The sequence below is a fragment of the Acartia tonsa genome, chromosome 4, assembly GCF_053477335.1.
Source record: "Acartia tonsa isolate MP-2025a chromosome 4, ASM5347733v1, whole genome shotgun sequence".
Lineage (NCBI taxonomy): Eukaryota > Metazoa > Arthropoda > Copepoda > Calanoida > Acartiidae > Acartia > Acartia tonsa.
This window is the reverse complement of record NC_137263.1, coordinates 36,254,361-36,272,746: the sequence shown is the minus strand read 5'-3', so window position 1 is coordinate 36,272,746 and position 18,386 is coordinate 36,254,361. Positions and strand designations below refer to the sequence as shown.

General features: G+C 31.5%; 1 protein-coding gene across 3 annotated transcripts in view; it reads right to left on the bottom strand.

The window, feature by feature from the left end:
- LOC145317003 (kinesin light chain 1-like) overlaps positions 1–18,386 on the bottom strand; it is a 158,864-nt gene that overhangs the window by 101,089 nt on the left and 39,389 nt on the right. The window lies entirely within an intron of this gene.

Genomic DNA, 18,386 nt, shown 5'->3' with positions numbered 1-18,386 from the left:
AGTAAGGCTTCTTTTAGGTCCTTTTTTGGGAAAAGGCAAGACATGTCGCCCTTAGAAAAAAGTGGAGAGTAGAATCCCCACCCCACATCATAAAGTGCTTCTAGAGGCAATGCCACTAGTTTAACATGCAAAATTTGAAACTTTTTCAGAAGGAGGCTTTTTATGGGTCATTCTTGTGAAAATCTTAATCTTAATTTTTAAATTTTTATTCTAGTTCTGTTTTGGTGTCCGAATTTGACTTGTATGTCTCAATTTCTTAAAATTTTGCAGTTACCAACTATATACTATGTATACTATTTTGAGCTACTGGTCAAGTTTACAAAATAAAAGGATATGCATTGAAGAAATTTTATTGATTTTGATTATCTTTCCAAAATTTGTTTGGATTAGGTTCATTAAACGCCACTTGATTTGAAAATAGGGATTAGACCCTAACATTATATTAGAAATATTTTTTTTTGTGTGTCAGGGGGAGGGGTTGTACAGACTACTTTGAGGATGGGGCCAACCCCAGGCTCATTATATTAACTTTATATCCTTCGCAAAATAGCAAGACTCACCAAATTCTATATATAGCTTCCTGAGTACCAAAGACAAAATTTGTAAATTAGTTAAAAATCCATGTAACCTTGATTTCTGGTGAAAAAATATTGTTTAATTGGCTATCCCCAGGCTATAGTTTAGTCCAGTTCATTGCAGAGGTACAGGGATACGTATATCATTTTTAAAATCTTGATAAATCACTGGGAGGGAAAGGCCATTGGACTTTAAATTATGCTGGTACAAAAATGGGTACAATCATATTCTCTAATTGTTTATTTTAATTAGTTGATTAAAACAAAATGTGTTGTAGTGATTTTAATCTACAAATGGGGTAATATTTTTTAGAAGGAATTCAAAACTGATTAATATCAGCTAGATTAATATGTTAAGAGCCATACTGAAAAAATATGTATCATATTTTATTAATTCAAATTTTCACTTTTTTTGGGTTATTTAGTAGAATTTAGCGTAACTACTCTCTGGAATAATTAGAAATAAATTTTTCCACTTACCTATCCTTTTATCCGAGGGATCATACACTTTATAATTACTGCAGATAAGAATTTTTTTAGACAACAAATTTACTACTATTTTTATAACTGTTCATTGGTTATATCAATTTTATTTATTGGTATCCAAAAACATCATGAGATAATTTTTGTATTTAAGAGGTGTGAGATTTATTAAAAATGGTGGGAGGATTTTTAGTTTTCAGGCTATGTTATATTGCGAACAAAATAAAGGGTTAGAGGTCGCAGAAAAGTGCCCAACAGGGTTGGGGCTTTTCTGTGATTTAGAAATCGACGAATATAATATTTCATAGAACATTATTTGAATAATATGTCAAAACATCAATGCTTGGAAGGAATCTAGGGTAGTATGAGACTCTTACTTTCAAAATTACATGACGTGTGAGAGTGCGACAATGGACGATAAATTTATGTACAGCCCTAATGATGATAAACGAAATTACACCATCTTTAGATTCAAATGACCGACAAACCTACGAAAGAGTAGATTCGATACAAATAACTAATCTTAAACACGTTTTATTTAATTTAATCTATTTATGATTTAAAAATGCAAAAAATACAAGAACAAGGATTACAACTTTATAGCAAACGGATCTCAAATTTGACAGTCAGGCGAACGAACATAACATTTATGGAAAGTCAGGAAGATCAAAATATCACATTTAGAGGTACTGTGAATAAAATTGGATGAAAATCTCTTGCAATTTTACTTGAATGCAGAATTGTAAGACTATTCTAGAGACGCTTCGCTTAAACATTGTACCGTGTCGCCTTAATTTCGATCAGAAAACTAACAATTGCTGACATATCGACATAACGTTACCCTAATGACAAATTATAGTCGAAGGAAGGGAACATTAATAATACGTTGTCGTTTAATAAAAATCTTATTGGGTTGACCAACCTTTTCCACCATTAATTTTAATCTACAGAGGAGGAATTTAGATAACATAATTTGAAATGTACATCACTTTATCTTATGAATTAAGATTCATAAATAACATACAAAATTGTAAAAATAAGCGATACAATGAGTATATTTTAGTGACATTTTGATTTATGTCTTAAAGTGCACATCCCTTATCCATGGAGAAATGCAAAGAACATTTGTTAGAAGCCAAAAGAATGAGTAAGATTAACATCACTCACGAATAAAGGAACCAAAAAAAGAATCTATCCAAATCATTTTTCATTAAAGTATCCGCGGTTAACTGTTACAGTATACATCTATCGTATGGTATTACAGTCAGATATCCGCATGTAACAAAAAGATGGTTAGATTTTGTTGGACCAGCCATTTGATACATGAGTTTTATTAGCACGATTCAGAAGCGGTTTTTATCCAGTGGTAACTAATCGAATTCGGGGTCGTGTTGAAATAATCTTTATTATTTTTAGTAGAAATAAGTTAGAGAAAACTTCTTAAATATATTTAAAATTTGACTGTCCCTAAAGCCATGAAGCATCATTTAGTAACTTTGTACTTTGTCTTTTAGCATTATCCTTTCATTAATTTTTAGATGAGTAGCTTTTGTACAAGTGACTGGTTCCCTTATTAATTTACACTGTCACTAAGATTTTTGTAATTGTTCTTCCTCTTGATAAAAGTAAAATATTGCAACGTATTATAGACCGCTTTCTGAGGATAATAAAATGAAAAATTATAAGATTAAAACCGAAAGGTACAAAAATCTGGCATTAATTTTTAGATTATTATTTTAATATGCATGGAAATATGATGCTATGCATGATATTTCAGTATGGCTGAACCTGTTCTAATCCTGCGAATTTTAATCGGTTTCGAAGCCATACTGGAAATGTTATTAAGAAAATATGTATATGTGTTATCAGTGCTCAATATGCACTTTGAGTGAAACCACCGAATTTGTTTAATAAACTTTAGTCTCTAATTTTTGTCCTTCTTCTCACATATTTTTGGATATTTCCATATGAAATACATAGTAGTTTATTGTTCTATTTCTACCCTTAATATTTTGAAATTATGGTTTTGATGCGTTGCTTAAATGTCCAAGTTTTTAAATTATTCATTAAATGTGCAAGCTTAATTTTGGTCATATTTACGCTTTAATCTTAGGCTAATTAAATCTGATTATAGAAAGAATATAATATGTCAGCCAAGATACGATGCTTAACCATTTAAATAAAAAAAAAACTAGTCCAGGCTGTTTTTATTTTTTTTTATGATGTATTCATATAGATTTCTTATTTTAATTAAGTTAAGGAAACAATTAAAAATAACATTTTCTGTAAAATAAATAAAATAAAAGAATTAATTTTGTTACGTATAGGCTGAAAAACCATCAAAAAAGCATGAATTAAATTAAAAGAAAACAGCCAATTAATATATCTTTGAAAATTGTTAAATTCAGATTTTGTTCTATTTTTTTAATGCTTTTACAAATTCATTTAATACCCATATTCCTCTCCCTCGCTAATTATATGACCATTTTTTGTTGTTGTTTTCAACAAACATCCTATTACTTGTGGTCTTGCTAAGAATTTGAAGAATGTTTATGCTGGTTAATTACCAAGGACAATGATTTTAAAAGTAGGGCGGTGTCATTTGAAAATAACACGAACAGAATAAGAGAGCTAGGGAGAGAAAGAAATAGAAATAGAGAAATGGAGATAAGAAGAATGAAAAGAAAAAAGAGAAAAAATATGAAAAAGATAAAAATTGAGAAAATGAGATACAATATTTATAAAAAAAAGAGATAAAGGAAAATAAACTTTAATGTAACTAAAATAGCTGAAGAAAATATAAATGTTTAGTAAAAAGGTGAAGGTATGTGTTTTAATGAGATATTAAGAAGCTACGCTTCTACAGCTGAAGTAACTACACAAACTCTAGATGCATTTATTTGTGCTTTAAAACTTCGGCAATATTCCTCGAATTATAAATTAATAATTTTTGCTATTTTTAGATTAGGTAAAGTTAATTGTTAATGTAGGGAAAGCCTCACAGGGTGATGATGTCTGTCCGTCTCTTGGTGAAGATTAAAATTTCTCCAATATCAAGTCTAAAATTGAGTTCTGCTATTCATGAAATATTCATGATTTTAGGCTATGTGATGGGAAAGTTGAGAAACCTACCCCTCCCTAATAATGATCCACCACTACTTTCTTGTCTTAAAATCTTTGGAGACTTATTATGAAATCTTAATATGAAAAAATACAGAAGGGGTAATTTTGTTAACATAATTGAGGGTGTGGGTCGATTTTGGAATTTCACATTAGTAGACATTGGCAAGGGTTACTGGGCCAGTATAAAAACCTGTGAAACTTGAAAGAGGTTTTTTAATCCACAAACAACGGGCGAGCGGGGGGTATAAAATGTGCCCGCCCCCTATAAAACCAAAAATTGAAATTCCTTCAAACACAGTCATGTTGCATATCAAAATGGCTGCATTGAAATGCTGATTACAGATCTGAAAACCGTTTAAAAAAATATTGATTCAGTCTGAAATGATTTTCAAATAACCTACAAAAATGAAAAATTTTTACCAAATCAGCTATTTTTAGGTACTTAATGAGATCTTATTCGAACTAGGAGCAATATTTTTCAAAACGCTTTTCAAATTCGAAATCAGCATTTCAATGCGGTCATTTTGATATGCAACATGCCTGTATTTGAAGGAATTTTATTTTTTGGTTTTATAAGGGGGTGGGCACTTTTTATACCCCCCGCGCGCCGGCAGCCATAAGAGCCAAGTCACTTTTGAAACTTGAATGGGGCTTTTCATACATATATATGACTTCCACAACTTATGATAACAGTAAAATCTAAAACAAGGATGACAACATCCATAAGTAGCGAAGCACAAAAATTGTGGATGGGAATACGTAGAAGTAAATTTAAAGTTAATTTATTAAAATCAATAATAGATTTATTGGAGAAAATAAACATGAAACCTTGTTTTATTTTGTATGATAAAGATGGTTAAAGTAAATTACATACTAGATGCACATAACAATGGGAAAAAATATTTTGAAACTGTTAATGCAAAAAAGTTTTAAAATTGGACTAAAAATGCCAAAGATATGGGGAAATATATCAACATATAAAAATAGCCAAAAACCTGCCGCCATTGTTTCTTTTCTTAAAACGCCAGAAATTTAATTTTAATATCTTTAACTGAAAAATTTATGAAAATTGGACTATAAACACCAAAGATACGGGTAAAAATGTGAAAAATTTAAAAATAGCCAAAAACCTGCAAGAAGGCAGTCTGACCGTCATTGTTGTTTTCTTCAAATGACGGAAAATTTGTTTTGATAACTTTAACTGAAAAAATTTTGAAAATCGGACCATAAACACCAAAGATATGAGGAAAATTTGAAAAATATAAAAAATAGCCTAAAACCTGCAAAAAGGCAGTCTGACTGTCATTGTTGTTTTCTTCAAACGACAGGAAATTTAATTTTGATATCTTTAACTGAAAAAATTTCGAAAATCGGACCATAAACACCAAAGATATGGGGGGAAATGTGAAAATATAAAAATAGCCAAAAACCTGCAAAAAGGCAGTCTGACCGACATTGTTGTTTTCTTCAAATGACGGGAAATTTAATTTTGATATCTTTAACTGAAAAAATTTCGAAAATCGGACCATAAACACAGAAGATATTGAGAAAAATGTGAAAAATACAAAAATAGCCTAAAACCTGCTAAAAAGCGGTCCAACCGCCATCGATGTTTTATACTTAATTGTGCTCCTTTTTGATGGGAATGTTGTCAAAAAATTTCAGCATTCTATCTTTTATGGGAGCTGAGTAAATCCCATTTCCCCCATAGCGTTACGGACTGACGGACGGACGGACTGACGGACGGACGGACTGACGGACGGACGGACATAGTGAATTATAGAGTAGCTTCGCTACTAAAAAGGGGGAAATGGGCCCATCCTAGTGTACATATATCTGTCATACATTGTCTTAAGATCTGTGGTAACTATATACAAACAATGTGACTGTTTAAAAATCTATTTATTGGCGTAGACTTAAATTCCAATTTTCAAGGTTTGTTTTCTTTTTCAGTTTCGCAGCTACTCTATATTTCCAAACGTTCGTGTGTCCGTATGTCCGTTCGTAAATGTGACGTAATTGTTTGTCTTCACTTGAAAATAATATTTTTGAACAAAAACTAATAACGGACAAAAGCTTTTAAATCCATATTCAAGAAGTACATTATAAATTATATTTCCCTTTTGTATGTGATATGTGATGTGGTACGATTCTGGACCCAAACCGTGTTATATCAGAAGATTTTACATGATTCTGTAATATGAGTAATGTCTTGGCTTTAGAAAAGGTGCAGTTCATATGCATCTACAAAATGGGTTTTTCTGTGGATTGTTGAGTTAATTCTGGATATAAATCATTCTAGTTGTTTTGTTTAAGTTGACCATTTAAAATGCAAATTTTCAAAGAAATAATGAATAAACAGTTTTAGAAAAAAATAAATTCTTACATTTTCAATGTCGAAATTGGAAAAATAATTTTACATTTTACGGAGAAGTGTTTTCAGGGAGGAAGGGGCAATGGACTGAAATAAAAAGCTGGTACCCAAAGTTTTACAAACACATTAACTTATTTGTTGACTGCATAACTTTGGGTACCTAAACTAAATCTTGATGGGTTGGTACACATCTTTAGTGTAAAAAGTTTTCCATCAATGATTATACTGTACATTTAATATACCATTTGTTTGCCAAACCATTGTCTGAAAGTCCTAACTTTGCTGGGTAATGACCAAGGCATTCCACTAACACAATAAATGTTATTTTGAATTAGCAGAAGTAAATTCAAATGTTAACCTTTTTAGAGTTTCTAAACTTCTTAGTTCTATAAATAAACTACTTATCCACACAGTCTGTACACTGTTGTTTTATACAACCCAATCAAGATATTAATAAGAACACTCAAAGTTTAAAGCCAACAAATAGCGATACAGGTTTATAACTTTTGAGGTTAAGCACAATACACAGTCCAATTTCCCCTCCCTCCTTAATGAGCTACTCACTTTGACCTTAAATTCGTTTTCATAAAAATTATTTGACTTGTAATTGCTGCGCTACTTTGTGACATAATTTTCCATTATAATATTGCAACTTTTCCCCCTGTTTTACAGCCTTTATGTTTATAATACAATTAGTACATGTTATTAACCCATTTAAAAACCCCTAAAAATAAAATTTAAGGCAGCATCATTATAATCAAATTAATGCACACGCATGCTATAAAAAAACAGGGAGAAAGGATAGTGCATTTAAAGAAATACTATTAAACACCTAAAAAATCGGTATTGTTTGCTTCATTATTTATCTATTGCACTCAGAGATACTTAAAAAAACCATTTGATTAGACTGGCCTAAAGTTTGAAAAAAAAACATTTTTCTTCAGAAGTATTCTCCTTTGTCCATGTTAAAAAACTTGATATAAAAAAGTCTTTATACAAGTCATAAAGACGGCGTAATGGTCGGTTGATTTTCGTTAGTTCTCCCAAGAGACACGACAATACATTCGCAAAGCCACATCTACCAATCGTTCTATATGTTCTAAATCGTGCTACGTTTTATTTAGATATAAAAAATAGAGTAAAACCTGCTTTGGACAAACAAAACATCTCGATATTTAATCATCGATGATAAAAGAACACAAATATTTGAATTTTATTTCTTCTAACCAGAATAATTAACATACCTAAAAAATGAATATAAATTAACATGAAAGAAATTGAAAGAATTTTCAATAAGTATGATAGGTCAGGGAGTAAGGGAGGGGACAATGGGCAATTAATTCAATTTAAGAGTTTTTGAAGAAAGGCCATGAAAACCAGAATAATCCCGAAAATATGGTGGAAATTGTAAAGTGATTGTTGATTAAATCTAGAAAACCATAAACTAAGAAAAAAGTTCCAAGAAAAAAAGCAATCATTTGAAAATAAGATTACCAGTATTACAGACTGACATAACCATTCTGTAATTTATTACTAGAAATATCTCCTTGGATCTATTCAGATGACAGGGAAAGAGAAAAGAGATTTGGGGGCAAGTGATGTGAACACGAGAAAAAGGGGCAGGCAGGCGTGTAGCTGGATGGGCAAGTATATGACCCGCACGCCTTCCTGCCCCTTTTTATCCTGTTTATTTCCCCCACCTCCCTTCTCCATTTCCCTTTCTCGTCTACTTTTAAAAAGGAGGTGGGGATGAAGGGAGTGAAATATAGTATGGGAGGGGGGCCGTGTATTTATATTTGAACTACTCTCTGTCTGCAAAACTATATATATTCAAACTAACATAGTGAGTAACGGCATTTCTTGCGCAAGTCCCCAAACTCAGTCAGAAACTGCTAAATTCTTGCACATTCCCTTTAAGCCAGTCCCCAAAGTCTGAGACTCCTAAAGATTGAATATTCGATCCATTTCCCCCTCCCTTACTCCCTGATGATAGGTTCATTTTTTACATCCACTGTCAATAACTATTATACTCAAGATAGCTTGTAGTAACTGTTATAGTTGTTGTTGAGATGCAGGTATAGGCAAATAGAAGATAATCTTATTATATATATTTCACAAACATTTCAAGGGAATTATTGATTTCTGTCAAATTTAGAAGCATTTGAACATTTAATTTTATTATCGACCAATGGGAATTTATAAATGTGGTCATTGCTTTGTTATATAACGCAATTATAATGATTGGTTGTTGTGCCCCTAGCATCAGGCCTAAAAAAATCGAAGACTTAGATTAAACCTTAGATTAAAATAGCCTATAACTATCCCATTACCTATGGAATGCTTCACTGAAATGCAAAACTCAATTGGTTCAGAAGTTAGCGAAATTTTAATGAAAAAAAACTGGGCAAAATTACGCTACTTTCATGCTGCTATTACAACAAAAAAATCTTGAATTGGCCTATCCCTTGAACCCTGCATTAAATTTTGATTAGCAGGGACAGTAAAACATAAGATACAAAGATAAATGAATCATTAACAGCAACAAGTACATCTTGGTGTCCATTCACTGACGCACATATATCATATGTAGCAAACTATCAAAACCGCAAAATATTACAACAGCACAAACTACTCCTTGCTTTTAGCTTTACTCCAATTATTAGACAATTCTAGTAATTTATCTGTTATGATGTGTTTTGTTGTGATTATGCAACACAAAAAAAAAGTATTTTAAATTACGCGGAAATGAATTCACACATATCGGAGGGGGAGCGGAGGGGGGGGGGGATTTTGATCGCTATTGGTAAAACAACGGATATGATCAAAGTCGGGAGCATACATAGATGACTTTAATGCTTTCGTAGCTGAAGACTTTTGAGTTAGAGTGGATGCGAGGCCTACAAAAAAGAAAAAAATACCCTTTAGATTTTTTCCTTTGTTGTTGAAAACTGTTTAACATGTTGTAAGCCCTAGTGATATTTCGCATAACCTCATTTTGAGTAGCAATACATTAGATAATTAAACTAGAACTATAATGTTCAATCAAAGTGAAGCTTTTTCAACAGTTTATAAATAGAGTAAACTTTAATCATTTAAATTTAATAAAAATAAAGAACAAAATAACAACCACACTTGTAAAGAAGCTTCGCTCATCAACTCAATTTAGTATAACAAAAAGTAACCAACGTATCTTTCCTTCAAGGCAAATCTATAAATATAGATCTTGCTCTATGAATTTAGATTATTTTTGCTAAAAAACTGCAACACCCACTTAAAAAGTAGGCACTACTTTTTTACAACGACTGTTACAACCTATTTAACTATGTAATCATCATGCAAAGATTATTCTATACACCTTAGATATCTCTGAACATTTAACTTTGTTATTACCATGCAAAAATAATTCTTAACAGCTTAGTTTAAGTAGGACCATCGAAACGCATATATTTTTCTATACACCTTAGGCTAAGATTATCCAACCTGTAAGTTATATTATATTATATCATTTTATATGTAAACCTAACAGCACTTTAAACTGCATATAAGTAAATGCAGTTGTATGTATTTGTTTATCCTATTATAAAAGTAATGAGCTTTTTTGTTCGTAGCGAAGGATCTCGCTAACCGCTCAACCGACAGGGTTCTTCTTTACAGGGAAGCCTCTTATAGGTCCAAGAAATTTTTAAAACTATTAGGGGGTAGGTTATCTCCAACCTCCCATGAGAAACATCCCCTAGAAAAAATAACTCCCACGCCCACAATTTTTAAATTTTTTTTTAAAATTGATCTCAATTGCCCCTAGTAGCCTCTAGAGGCGTAGCTGCTAGTATATAAAAATAGTATTGCCTAGCAAATAATATTCTATACAACTAAGAACTTTTTGCTTGTTTCATTTTGCTACGTCTTTACTTATTACCATTCAAATCTAAAAAGATTATTGTATAAAGCTTAGGCTAGGATCTAAAATTGCATATTAGAATATGTATTTGCTATAACAATTCAAGAAGTTATTACAACACATAAATTGTTCTATAAACTTAGCACACTTTGTTCGTTTCATTTTATGTCTTTACTTTTTACCATGCAAATTTGAATAAATTATTCAATCGGCTCAGGTAAAGACCGTCTAAACTGCATAATTATGTATGAATTTGTTGGTTTGCAATTACAGATGCTAAAAATTATAAACTATGTAGTAGACAGATCATTTCAAAGACAAGTTTTTAATTTTAATGTCAATCATATTTGTATATATATATACTAGCGGCTTCGCCCCTAGCCTCTAGGGGCTTCGCTCTATATAGTTTTGGGAAGTCAACCCTCCTTAATAGAAATATTCAAAAAATTATTCTTTGTTTAATTACTCTGTGGTAAAATTAAACCCAGGTTGTGCGCTTTAAGTACAAAAATTTTAATTTGTACAAATTAAACCCAGGTTGTTTGCCGTATACACAAAAATTTCAATTCGTAAAAATTAGACCTAGGTTGTTCGCATACACAAAAATTAAAATTAAAAAAAAAATATTTTGATTTTTTTTTTTTGGGGGGGGGGATTCATGGGAGCTTCGCCCAATGTTGCAGTGGGGTTCCCCCACCCCAATTACTGGTTTTTGTTTTAAAAAAATAAAAAATAAAAAAATTTGGAAGTGGGGATTTTTTTATTTTTGGGGGGGTTGGGGTGTCCCACCCCCCAAGAAAATAGCTTAAAACACCAGAGGACCAGTAGGTATATTCCCAGAAGGGTAGAGCCCAATTTGATCAGCAGTTACTGAGATTTTACAAAAAATGTAAAACAAAAAATTTGGGGGGTTGGATTTTTTTTATTTTTTGGGGGGTTGGGGGTGTCCCACCCCCCAAGAAAATAGCCTAAAACCACCACAGGACCAGTAGGTATATTCCCTGAAGAGTAGAATCCGATCGGTTCAGTGGTTACAGAGATCTTAAGGGACAGACAGACAGACAGACGGACAGACATCAAGCTACTTTGTATTATAGATATGTATACATATTTTTTTATTGGGGGGGGGGGGGGGGGGGCTGGTGGGTGAGAGAGGCATAAATGCAATTAATTTTTCTAATAAGTTAAAGAAGTGAACATGAGTTGAAGAAAATAAAAATAATTGATCTTCAGTAGTCAAACGGTTATAGGTGTTTCTTCTTTTAATTTAATTTTAGGAATAGCTATTTTATCTTATTCGGGGGACTCAAATAATCACTATTTGGGGGGGGGGGGGGGGTTGTCGATATACGAACCCCCCCCCCTTTTTCAAATTCTAGTATAATCTTAGACCATCTTTCGTTAGTGATTGATGAGTCATACAAACGATGCAATCTTTTCTATTTCATTCCAAACAAATCCCCCGACAATTGAACACAGAAGGTCAGATATAATCTATCTTAAGCCTTATTTATTAGCTAAAAAATTGAATTTTTTACTGTTTTCTATGAACCCTAGTGTTGTTTCAAGTTGATATTTAAAAAACTATTTTGCGGCAATTTCCGGACAATTCAACTAAGTTGTGAAACAAGCAATAAGGGATATGGTAATAAACGATAAATGTGATGACAAACAGAAATTACCCATTTTCTAGATTATATTATTGGTTGAAAAGTTTGAACACTTCTTGTTTGAATCAACCAATCATCCATGAATAATAATAATACACAATGAACAACGAATAAAAAAATATGATTACTAATTTGATGATTATGGTTACCAGTAAAATTTTCAGTCCAATGTCCAAATCCGGGAGTCAGGAACTAGGGACTAATTGCTGCTATAACAAGCTAGTGACAATTAGAGAAGAAAGATAAATTGCAAGGCCTCAATATATTTTAAATGGCTTAAAACGTCTAAGTCATACTCCTAGTCAGATCACAAATACACAAAATTGATATTTTCGGACAGTAATCAGTCGTTATCCTAAACAATTCACAGTTACTTGAATTCAATCAATCAATGAATAAATTCAATGTTTGACAGCTGAATTCTGTGCAAGCCAAACCATCGGACTAGGGATAGATAATCGAAGATTTAAATTTGTTTAAATAATTCATTATCTTTTTAGTTATGTCGATGGCGGAGTAAGGCAACCACCTCACCCTCTAAAAAAAGGCGGCGAAATAAGATACTTATAACTGAAGACCCTAACGTTCTGTCGGCTTCTAGTAAAATTACAAGATTTTTAAAAAATGCGCTACTGTTATAATATCGATACATGAATAAATATGGATTCATTATTACTTGGTTCATACACCAGATTTTCATGTTCTCGATTATTAAGTGAAACACATAGCTGTATAAAATAATGATTCTCTCCTTTACCCCATACATCCCCTCCTTCTGGAGGAATTAACTGACGAATAAATGACAGAGAAAATGGCAACCAAAACTGTCTTCAGTTTATCCCCTGTAATAATATACACGTATATACTACAACCATTTGACTAAAATAAATTAAAATAACATACTATTGGTCCCTCCCTGTCACTGGCAAAGCGATTTTACGTTTCGTGATTAGAAATAACTTCTGAGTAAATAAATTGATGTTTTTATCAAGTCATACACGTACACATATCCCAGGGATGCAGGGGGAGGTCGATTAGTGGGAAGATTGGGGTGTACATTAATTAATCTGCCATAGTTCCCTCCCTCCGTGAGTACAGTTTAAAAAGTGACTTTATACCTGTGGCGTGCAGTGTTTTGTCAGATTTACAGTTAGACTTCAAGTCTGACAGACACTAAAACATACCCTAGTAATAGAGTAACTTTTATGAAAAGTTTGAACACTTCTAGTTTGTACCAATCAATCAAGATTTCTTCAAACAATTTAGCCAACAAAAGAGAGAGCACGTTTCTAAGTCTTTGCGGACCAGCGTAATTCAAAGTCCCCCCTCTCAGTACATTATATTACAAATTGTTTCATTGATATGTCAAAACTAAAGGCCTGGAAAAATTAAAAGGAATATTTTATTGAATGTAATCAAAACGGTTAAAAAATAGCTTTTTTCAAAAAGAAAAATATCAAGGCCTTGGTACCTATCCGTTTATTTATGCGTTTAATGTATAAATATAGTTGAATCATTATTTATTTATATTTTATATGCATTTTCTGTCCGTCTGTCTGTAACGGTCAACAAAAGAGTGCAATTTTTAATTAATTTTCATTTTATTTGTATGGCATAATTTCTTAATTTTTCTGCCTTTCTCTTTATTTTCATAAGTAGCATACATTTGGCTGTAAAATATCCTAACCTCTACGTTAACACATTCCGCCATTCGTTGGTTTATAGTGCCCAAACCTTTCCACCAATAACTTTGATCATAATTTGGGGGTTCATTTATTTATTGTCCATTGTTATAATTAATAATTCAGGAAGTTTTAACTAACCTAACCTAACTTATATTCAAATTGTAAAACGAGCAATCCACAGTGATCCAACATTAAAGGATATACATCATGCATTATTTAACCCTATTTTATTTTCGGGGGCTTCAATTATCCTGATTTTTAATTTCTAGCTACGTTGTTTTGTAGGTTAAAATTGTCAAATGACCCCCCCCCCCCTTAACAAGGATTTTCTTGAGACCCCCTGGAATAGGGTTAAATAACATAGTTTAATATGAATTTTATCCAATTAAAATAAAATCACGTAATACAAACTTTAATTCTAAGCAAACAAGACTTTTTTGCTTGCAAATAGTTGGTTCTACAAAAAGCCAAAAATTAATTAGAACTAGAATATGTTCGTCCATGTAAGTCAGGGAGGGGATATTGGAATATAGATTATACTAGTAAGCAAAGTTTTTAAACATGTTCTCTTATGCTATCTAATTATTTAAATCATATGTTATTGTTCATGGACCATTGTCTTATCTATTAAGATCCTTCTTGTAAGTGTACTTTAATATTTTTGTACTTTTTGAATCACCAATATAAAACGGCGGTAGACCTTTACCTTTTGTCTGACTTTGGACCTTATTAGTGCATTAAAAATATTAGGCTTATGCAGATATTTCAGACTTTAGGGTTGTTATTAAAATTGGAGATCAAATCTTTTTAGATTGGTAGCCATTATCGTAAAGTATGTGGATGTAGGGGTGACGTTCGCTCTTGAAATTTAAATTGTGAAAGTCTACCTTCTCCGTTTTATCAGCCTCTCAAGGTTTATACCACCTAAGAAAATCCTGTGTACGCCATGCATCTAGATTTGGTCCTTCATTAACATTTAGTAATTAAATGGTATATGTACCATAAAAAGCTTTACTAAAAATGGTATTGTAATGACAGTCATATGTTGATGGAATTACAACATAAAAGTATGACATTGAATATCAAAGTTCAATAATGTTTCTTAATCTAAACTAAATAAAAATAACTCGACAAAAAATACTAATAGTAAAAAATATTAGTCGATATTTTGTCAGTTATAGCAACTATATTTTTAAAAAAGCAACAAATAATAGAAATTACTATTAGAAAAAATAATACATTTGTAAATTATATTTGTTTTACTCTTTTTTAAATGAATGAAAACAAAACAGAATATTTGTAACAACCCAAGCGATATTTGCATTATTAGATCATTTTGACGTTTAAGTAAATGCGCTAAAAATAGAAATTTAGATAATTAGAAAAATCTTTCTATTGATTGGGTTGGGCAAGGATAGGTTAGTTATAGGATTAGATCCTCCCTCCTGTAGTAGAAGTATATTTTTTTTCATTGCAAAGGGGGACAAATATAGTCAAAACTTGCTAGAAAATCACTCTTCAGCAACATTGGAGATACGCTCATAATATTGTTTCAGAATCTACGACAATCTTTCAGTTTTTTTTTATTGATTTAAAATTATGTTTTATTTGTGTAAACCAGTGTTGTGGAGCCGGAGCCGGGAGCCGCCATATTTTGCTGGAGCCGGAGCCGTTATTTTCGTTAAAAAACGGCTACGGTTCCGGGTTAGCTAAAATAAGAGATTTTTATTAATTTTAATTTTGTAACTCTGTTGCGTCGTTTTTCAAGTCCATTTTTATAAAAAATAGACTTGGCGAAAAAAATCATGAGTTTTTCTTGATTTTAGGTTGGAGTCGGAGCCAAATCCGGAGCCGGAGCCGCTATCTTCAAATGCGGCTCCGCGGAACCGGAGCCGCACCAAAATCAAACGGCTCCGCAACGCACTGTAAACTATAGGTCATGTTTATGTATACCAAAAGTAAGCATTTGGGGCCAGTTATAGAGGTTAAAACACAAAAGATACCCACATAATGCAATATTCAAATATATTAAAACATTGAATATTATACACTCCCCTACTCTTGAATGTTTGTCATATTATGCGATAAGCAAATACGAATAGCAAAAACTAATTTGCACAATATTATAATTATAAAATATTATTTCACAATCATAAGCGTGACGTACATGTCCAGCATTTCTTGTAGCGAAGCTGCTCTTCAACATTTAAATTATTTGGCTGTAGCCAGAAATATTTCTGATAGTAAGGTTAGTTTTCATAGAAATTTTTAGCTTTGATTAAAATAAATAAGAGGGTTGCTAGCCTTGGAGTTAGAGTTTCCTTAGCCTTACATAGATAAACAAGGATGACAACATACATAAAAGCGAAGCACTGTAACGGTAGGACAAACGGACATTAACACTTGTATAGTGTCAGAACTTAATAATCAGAATATAAAAGTATAAGAGTCGAAGTAAATTTGTTGAAAAACTACTTGATACAGAATAATGTTTATGGACATACTTACATTTTTAGGACTTGATTATAGAGTTGCTTCGCTTATAATATTGTACTTTGTTGCCCCAGGAATCGATATACCATAAATCAGATCAAACGGATAATTAGATCACATAAAAATTTGTTGTTAAAAAAGTACAAAAATCAACATGTCTAAAATGGACGTATGGACATTCTGGTAATGATTATAGAGTTGCTACGCTTTCTAATTCGTACCAAACTACTACAGAATGACCATGCAAAGTTTAAAATTGATAGGACATTTCTAACATGCATAAATTAACGAAAAAAAAGCTATCTATCTCGGACGGACGGACGGGCCGACCCTAATTAAAGAAAAGCTTCGCTTTTAAAAAGAATATGTAAGACTAAAAAATCTTGCTTTTAGGTAAGCCTAAAAAACTTTGTATAATTTTGCCCAGTATCAATTTCTTTGTTGATATCATGCATCAATATGGCATGAGATAAAAGATTATGACATCCTCCTAACATACGCCGTTGATTGACAGGCATTGTCAATAAATTTATCAACTTAAAGTAAAAAACTAACTATTCATTAATTCTTTATCTTTACCAGTTTTTTTCGCAATTCTAAGTAAACAATTTCTTTTTTATCAAAAACTTAAATGATAAGAACTTTTTAAACAATAAAGTAATGTTTACTGTTATTATTGTGCTTTGTTTATGGCTTTGCCGCTAGTTTACAGTGGGTATTTTCATCGTTATTATTTCCCCCTATACATGTATTAGGTAATATAACAGAAAATGAAACCTTCGTCTATGTTGATGTCTTTAAATTTCGCCTAGGCATTTTCACAAAGGGAGAGGTAGGTTTCTGATAAAATCCGTAAAGGTTATGTGTTATAAGTTAAAAACAAAAAATTTATGTTAACTTAAAAAAAAATTTGTCTATAGTTCTTTTCAATAAAAAATACACATACATATTATCGTTCTACTATTATTTTTAAGCCTTAAAACATACACCTTTAAGGATTTTACCAGAAACATACCTCTTCCTTTATTATAGATTATATTTGGTTGCATTCTCTATGTTTTGTTTGTATATTTATTCTCACATTCTTATAGGCTATATCCAACCAATTTCAAATAGGAAAAGACAAGAAAACGTTTATATGTGCGTACAGACACTATAACAACTAGAATAGCTTTGCTTTTGAATTATTTGTTTTTCCAACGGTGCCTGAATTCTATATTGCTAAATCCAACATAAAAAGATAAGGTTATAATATACTGTACCCTTACTATCCTATAATATATTTTTTTTTTTCTGAAGCTAAAGAATTGTACTAGTCAGAATGGGTTTTATTTTTCAGAAAAGCTTTTTAAAAATAACTTGTTTTTAAGATATTTTTCTGAGCTCTTCCCACTAAGAGGCAGGGGAGAGCACTAGATTCTAATAAAAACTTCTGACTACACCCCTAGGCTCAAGAATCAATTCATAAACAGTCATCCAAACAGTATTTTGGCTATTTTTGAGTAAAACATTTTCTGAGGGGTTAGGGTGTTGTAATGTTATTTTAGTGCCATATCTTTTGGAACTTACCTTCCCCCAAAGACATGATAAAACTTTTTTGAGCACATTATAAACCTTACCTGAAAAATAGAAGTCAAATGCGTCAAAAAAAGAAAAATAAATTATATTTTTTTTGTATATCTGTATGTTATTAAATATTTCTAACAGCTGGACTAACAAGTCACTGCCTTTATTAGATGTTTTGCATGAGTATTGAGGCTGAATTGATATATTTTCTATGTATGAACCAGTCCTTGTTTTAAGTACTTAATCATTTTCTTTTTGGCACATATCTATCTATAAATTCTTCAATAAAAAATCTCTATCTCCATTTTAAATTTAAAAGGGTCAAATCGTAAAATGCCTTTTACAACACTTGTTAAAATCTTAGGCAATTGAAATGAAGTAGGGGTTAGAAAATATCTTAAAAACAATTATTGCAATATTATAAACTAAAATTTTTAAGAATATGAAGGATAAGACAATGGACGATAAATTGACATATATCCCGATGATAATATACAAAATTACGCCTTCTGAAGATTG